This window comes from Scylla paramamosain, chromosome 8, assembly GCF_035594125.1.
Source record: "Scylla paramamosain isolate STU-SP2022 chromosome 8, ASM3559412v1, whole genome shotgun sequence".
Lineage (NCBI taxonomy): Eukaryota > Metazoa > Arthropoda > Malacostraca > Decapoda > Portunidae > Scylla > Scylla paramamosain.
Window position 1 is genome coordinate 4,125,001 of NC_087158.1, and position 7,500 is coordinate 4,132,500.

At 41.9% G+C, this 7,500-nt stretch overlaps 1 protein-coding gene across 3 annotated transcripts in view; it reads left to right on the plus strand.

Annotated features, from left to right (window-relative positions):
• Positions 1-7,500, plus strand: part of LOC135102724 (CD209 antigen-like) — a 28,277-nt gene that overhangs the window by 4,591 nt on the left and 16,186 nt on the right. The gene's annotated exons all lie outside the window — the stretch shown is intronic.

The window sequence follows — 7,500 nt, forward strand, 5'->3', positions numbered from 1 at the left end:
CAGCAAGAAGGAAAGATAGATGTTGACAGAAAGAATTGAAAGAGTGACCAGGGGAGGTGCAAGTACGGAGGCACAGTTCGGAGAACAATACGAGGGACCCCATCAGGTCCATAAGCCTTCCGAGGGTTTAGGCCAGTGAGGGGATGGAAAACATCATTGCGAAGAATTTTAATAGGTAGCATGAAGTAGTCAGAGGGTGGAGGAGAGGGAGGAACAAGTCTTGAATCATCCAAGGTAGAGTTTTTACCAAAGGTTTCAACAAAGAGTTCAGTTTTAGAGATAGATGTGATAGCAGTCGTTGAAATAAAGGAGGGAAAGAAGAACCAAAGTTATTGGAGATATTTTTGGTTAGATGCCAGAAGTCACAAGGGGAGTTAGATCATGAAAGGTTTTGACACTTTCTATTAATGAAGGAGTTTTTGACTAGTTGGAGAACAGACTTGGCATGGTTCCGGGCAGAAATATAAAGTGCATGAGATTCTGTTGATGGAAGGCTAAAGTACCTTTTGTGGGCCACCTCTCTATCATGTATAGCATGAGAACAAGTTGTATTAAACCAAGGTTTGGAAGGTTTAGGTTGAAAAAAGAGTCTCCATGCCAGACACTATCACCTCTGTTATGCGCTCGGCACACAGAAACAGGTCCCTGACACGGAAGCAGTTGTCATTCCAAGGAAAATCAGCAAAATACCTCCTCATGTCCCCCCAGCTAGCAGAGACAAACCGCCAGAGGCATCTCAGCTTAGGGTGATCCAAAAGAAGGATTGGAGCGACAGGACAAGATACAGATATGAGATTGTGATCGGAGGAGCTCAACAGAAAAGAGAGGGTGACAGCATAAGCAGGATTAGAAGTTAGGAAAAGGTCAAGAATGTTGGGCGTATCCATAAGACGGTCAGGAATACGAGTAGGGTGCTGCAGCAATTGCTCTAGGTCGTTGAGGATAACAAAGCTGAAGGCTAGTTCACCAGGATAGTCAGTGAAGGGAGAGGAAAGCCAAAGCTGGTGGTGAACGATGAAGTCTCCAAGAATGGAGATCTCCGCAAAAGAGAAGAGAGTCAGAATGTGGAGTGTACAATACAAGTCAACACAGGCTTTGTCCAACCGGAACAACCTGTATCAGCATGACCTAAACAAGTGTCTGTTCTTCATTAATAGAAAGTGCCAAAATCTTTTAAGATCTTACTCTCCTCGTGCCTTCTGGCACTTAGCCAAAAACATCTCCAATAACTGCTTCTCCATCTTTCTCTCCTTTATTTCAACCTAATGGTACCACTGCCATCTCATCTATTTCTAAAGCTGAACTCTTCACTCAAACCTTTGCCATAAATTCTACCTTGGATGATTCAGGGCTTGTTCCTTCCTCTCCTCCACCCTCTGACTACTTCATGCTATCCATTAAGATCCTTGGCAGTTATGTTTTCCATGCCCTCGCTGGCCTAAACTCATGGAAGGCTTATGGATCTTATGGAGTCCCTTCTATTGTCCTCCGTAACTGTGCCTCCGTGCTTGCAGCTTGCCTAGTCAAACTCTTCCAACTTTGTCTATCAACATCTACCTTTCCTTCCTGCTTGAAGCTTGCCTAAATTCTGCCTGTTCCTAAAAAGAGTGACCATTGTAGTCCCTAAGACTACTGTTCTATTGTTTTAATTTCCTACCTATCTAAAGTTCTGAATATATCCCCAGCAGGAAGATCCTTAAACTTCTGTCACCTCACAACCTTTTATCTAATCGCCAGTATGGGTTCTGTCAAGGCCGTTTTGCTGGTGATCTTTTGGCTTTCCTTACTGAGTCATGGTTATCCTTTTTTAGGGATTTTGGTGAAACTTTTTGTTGTTGCCGTAGACATATCCAAAGCTTTTGATAGAGTCTGGCACAAAGCTTTGATTTCCAAACTACCCTCCTACGGCTTCTATCCTTCGCTCTGTAACTTCATCCCAAGTTTCCTTTCTGATCGTTTTATTGCTGTTGTGGTAGACGGTCACTGTTTTCCTAAATCTATTGACAGTGGTGTTCCTCAGGGTTCTTTCCTGTCACCTACTCTCTTTCTATTATTCATCAATGATCTTCTAAATCAAACTTCTTGTCCTATCCACTCCTACGCTGATGATACCACCCTGCACTTTTCCACATCCTTTCGTTAGACGTCCAACCCTTCAGGAAGTAAACAGTTCCTGCAGGGAAGCCACAGAACACCTGAATCCTGATCTCTCTAAAATTTCTGACTGAGGAAGAGCAAACTTAGTATTGTTCAATGTCTCAAAAACTCAATTTCTCCATCTATCAACTTGACACAACCTTCCAGACAACTATCTCCTCTTCTTCAAATACATATAACAGTCTTCCTCTTCTACATTGAACATCCTCGGTCTGTTCTTCACTTATAATCTAAACTTGAAACATCTCATCTCTAGCTAAAACGGCCTTTGTGAAGCTAGGTGTTCTGAGTTGTCTCCGCCAGTTTTTCTCATCCTCCCCCCCACCCAGCTGCTAACTTTGTACAGAGGTCTTATCCGTCCATGTATGGAGTATGCTTCACATGTATGAGGGAGGGCGGTTCCACTCATAACGTTCTTTTAGACAGAGTGGAATGAAAGCTTGTTTTTGTCTTACCAATTCCTCTCCTCTAACTGACTATCTTCAGCCTCTCATCGCCTCAGTGTTGCATCTCTTGCTGTCTTCTACCACTATTGTCATGCCAACTGCTTTTCTGATTTTGGTAACTGCATGTCTCTCCTCCTCCCGCGGCCTCACTGCACAAAACTTTCTTCTTTCTCTTACGCCTATTCTGTCTACCTCTCTAATGTAAAAGTTAACTAGTATTCTCAGTCATTCATCCCTATTTTCTGGTAAACACTGGAACTCCCTGCCTGTTTCTGTATTTCTAGTTCCTATGATTTGAAGACTTTCAAGAGGGAGGTGTCAAGACACTTATCCTGTAATTTCTGACTTCCGCTTTCGACTCTGTTCGGGACCGGCACTTCAACGTGCCTTTTTTTTTTTTTTTTTATTATTATTATATTTTTGTTGCTCTTGGCCGGTGTTCCTCCTTCATGAAAAAGAAGAAAAAAAAAATGTTTCAAACCTTTTTTCCATTCCAGATCACTTTTTAATTGCTTATTTAAACTAATTTACATATAAATATGAGGCATAAACAAACAAAAAAAATCCCCAAAAGAAAAAGAAAAAAAAACAGCAAAAAAAAAAAAAAAAAAACAGTGGTTGGGTTTAAAAAAAAAACCTGGAGTTTTCCAACCCTGCCCAGTGGGCTCTGCTAAGACTGTTTATAATCAGATACACTGTTATATAGACCAATAGATGTAGGATAATAAAGGCGGAGTTTCATCACCACCTACCGTTTTCTCTAAGGCAGTTAGTGAGATAAAGGAAGAATAACAACACAAGAAAATTATTCAGCATGGAAACCACCGACATAATTATCTGACAAGGACGAATGTAGAGATTGTTTGCTTCAATATTGTGAAAGTGGCCAGCCCACGCACACCTCATCCACCCACCCATGTGCACACACACACACACACACACACACACACACACACACACACACACCGTATACCGTTCGCTGCAACGCTTTTTTTATATTTTTCCTTTCACTGTTCTTTCTTTTCGCTTGGAGGGTAAAATCTGGCTGCACGCCTCACCATGCAGAGGAAGCAAGCAGTGACCCGATAACTGCCGCTTGATGGCGTGCTGGGATGGGTCTTTTTTTCTTCATTATACTGAGTTATGAAGCGTATCGCATGAAATACATAACTACAAGGAAAAGCGTTTGCTCACACACACACACACACACACACACACACACACACACACACACACACACACGTTGCAAATCGGAGGAAACAGTAGACACCAGCCGCAGGTACACGTGTACGAGGGATACGGGGATACGGGGATTGTGGGGCTGTAAGGAGGCACTGCAAACCTGCTGCTCACCATTGCCGTGTTCCCTTTTCCTGTTTCTTCTCGTGCCTCAATAACACAAAGTACAGTTGAAATTTAGAGACATGAAACCTCTATTACATTACACAACGCACTACAAACATCTACACTCTTACCACCAATATCATAAGTATGGCAAAGACACAACATCGGAGTCTCCACCATAGATAAACTCAGGCATGGTTGTCCTTCGATCACAGACCAGAGATTTTTTTAACATTTCTACAGTTTTTTTTTGTATTTAACTTCTGCATCTTTCAGTCTTAGATCTAACTTCTAATCTGCAGAATATCACCCCACCATTCTTAAACTCACATTCTATTCCGCACTGAAGTCTGGCGTCGGAAGTCACAAACAATAGACGCTTCTCTGTTCCTCTTTTTATGTACGGGGCACCTGCCAAAGACAACAAAAAATACGAAAAAAAGGCCCACTGAGAGTGCCATAGAGAGTGCCCTAAAGAGAAATAAAAAAGACCGTAAAAAATTGGAGGATAAGTGTCTTGAAACCTCCCTCTTGAAAGAGTTCAAGTCATAGGAAGGCGGAGAGGCACTAACAGGGAAGGAGTTCCAAAGTTCACCAGAAAAGGGATGAATTATGGAGAATACTGGTTAACTCTTGCATTAGAGAGGTGGACAGAATAGAAGTGAGAGAAAGAAAATATTATTGTGCAGTGAGGCCACTACAGGGGGGAGGCATGGAGTTAGCAAGATCAGAAGGGCAGTTAGAGTGAAAATAGCGGTAGAAGATGCAAGAGATGCAACATTGCAGTGATGAGAGAGAAGTTGGTAAGACGAAATGTTTTTGATTCCACCCTATCTAGAAGAGCGGTATAACTGGAACCCCCTTCCATGTGAAGCATACTCCATACATAGACGGATAAAGCTCCTGTACAGGGTTAGCAGGTAGGTGAGATGAAAAAAATTGGCGGAGATGACTTAGAGCGCCAAACTTCAGAAAAGCTGTCTTAGCTGGAAATGAAATGTGAAGTTTCCAGTTTAGATTATTAGTTAAGGACATGGTGAGGATGTTCAGTGTAGAAGAGGGGGGCAGTTGAGTGCCACTGAAGAGGGCATAATTGTCTGGAAGGTTGTCTCGAGTTGATAGATGGAGGAATGGAGTTTTTGAGGCATTGAACAATACTAAGTTTGCTCTGCCCAAATAAAAAAAAAAAAAATTAGAGAAATCAGAAGTCAGGCGTTCTATGGCTTCCGTCACTGAGCTTTTTACTTCTTGAAGGGTTGGACGTCTACGAAAAGACGTGGAAAGATGCAGGGTGGTATCATTAGCTTAGAACAGAACAGAAAGTTTAGTTTAGAAGATCGTTGATAAAATAACAGGAAGAGAGTGAGTGACAGGACAGAACTCTGAGGAACACACTGTTAATAGACTTGGGAGAAGAACAACGACCTTCTACCACAGCAGCAATAGAACGGTCAGCCTTCCGAGTTTAGGCCAGCGAGGGCATGGAAAGTATCACTGCGAAGGATCTTAATGGGTAGCATGACGTAGTCAGATGATAGAGGAGAGGGAGGAACAAGCACTTAATCATCCAAGATAGAGTTTTTAGCAAAGGTTTGAGCGATGTGTTCAGCTTTAGAAATAGATTAGATGGCATTGGTGCCATCAAGTTGAAATAAAGGAGGAAAAGATGAAGAAGCAAAGTTATTGGAGATGTTTTTGGCTAGATGCCAGAAGTCACAAGGGGAGTTAGATCTTGAAAGATTTTGACACTTTCTATTAATGAAGGAGTTTTTGGCTAGTTGGAGAACAGACTTGACATGATCTTGGGCAGAAATATAAAGTGCATGAGATTCAGGTGATGGAAGGCACAAGTATCTTTTGTGGGCCACCTCTCTATCATGTATAGCATGAGAACAAGTTGTATTAAACCAAGGTTTGGAAGGTGTAAGGGGAGAGAAAGAGTGAAGAATGTACGCCTCCATGCCAGACACTATCACCTCTATTATGCGCTCGGCACACAGAGACGGGTCTCTGGCAATGTAGTTATTCCAAGGAAAATCAGAATAATGCCTCCTCAATTAGCAGAGGCAAAACGCCAGAGGCACCTAAGAACATAAGAACATAAGAAATAAGGGAAGCTGCAAGAGGCCATCAGACCTACACGTGGCAGTCCCTGTATGAAATATACCTACCTATTTCCACTATCATCCCCATCCATAAATCCGTCTAATCTTCTCTCAATGCTCCCTAATGTCTTAGCACTAACAACTTGATTACTGAGTCCGTTCCATTCATCTGCCACTCTATTTGACAACCAATTTCTTCCTATGTCTTTCATAAACCTAAATTTTTCAAGCTTGAACCCGTTATTTCTTGTTCTGTCCTGATTACTGATCCTAAGAATTTTGCTTATGTCCCCCTTGTTATAACCCTTATACCACTTAAAGACTTCTATCAGGTCCCCTCTTAACCTACGTCTCTCTAAATAATGTAAATTTAACACCTTCACTCTCGCCTCGTAAGGAATACTCTTCATCCCCTGTATCCTTTTAGTCATTCTCCTTTGTACTGATTCTAATAGACCTATATCCTTCCTGTAATATGGGGACCAGAACTGCACAGCGTAGTTTAGATGAGGTCTGACCAGCTCCAAGTATAACTTTAATATTACTTCTGGCCTTCTACTTTTAACACTTCTAAAATATCCTCTGCCTTGGGGAATCCTGGGGAGGAATTGTAGCGATAAGAAAAGATAATGATTATGAGGTTGTGATTGGAGGAGCTCAACGGAGAGGATAGGATGACAGCATAAGCAGAAGAATTAGAGGTTAGAAAAAGATCAATAATGTTGGGCGTATCTCCAAGACGGTCAGAGATACGAGTAGGGTGTTGCACCAATTGCTCTAGGACGTGGAGGTTAACAAAGTTAAGGGCTAGTTCACCAGGATGGTCAGTGAAGAGAGAGGAAACTCAAAGCTGGTGGTGAACATTGGAGTCTTCAAGAATGGAGATCTCCGTAAAAGGGAAAAGTCAGAATGTGCTCCATTTTGGAAGTTAAGTAGTCAAAGAGTTTCTTATAGTCAGAGGAGTTAGGTGAGAGGTATACAGCACAGATTAATTTAGTTTGAGAGTGACTTTGTAGTCGTAGCCAGATGGTGGAAAATTCGAAAGATTCCCTGTCCTGAATTTTAATCCAATCAGCTGCTGCGTCTATGTGCACAAAAATATAAATTGCTCTCTCACCAATGTTCTTGAGGGTTCAGAATTTTCCACCATCTGGCTCAGACTTCATTGACATTCTCTCACTAAATAATGTGCTGTCTACTGTCACCTAACTCCTCTGGCTATGTAATTTTTTTTTGACAGTTTTATTTCCTAAGTGGAACACAGTCTCACCCATTCTCTCCTTCCGGAATTCTCCATATGGAGATTTCAGTGTTCACCACCAGCTTTGGGCGTCATGTTCTGATGATAATAGTACAGCTTTGCTATTTAACACGGTCTGAAAGGTGTCTTTCATTTTTCAGTTTCTGTAAAGAGATAATGAGCAGGGGACAATGGACTTCAGACTGAG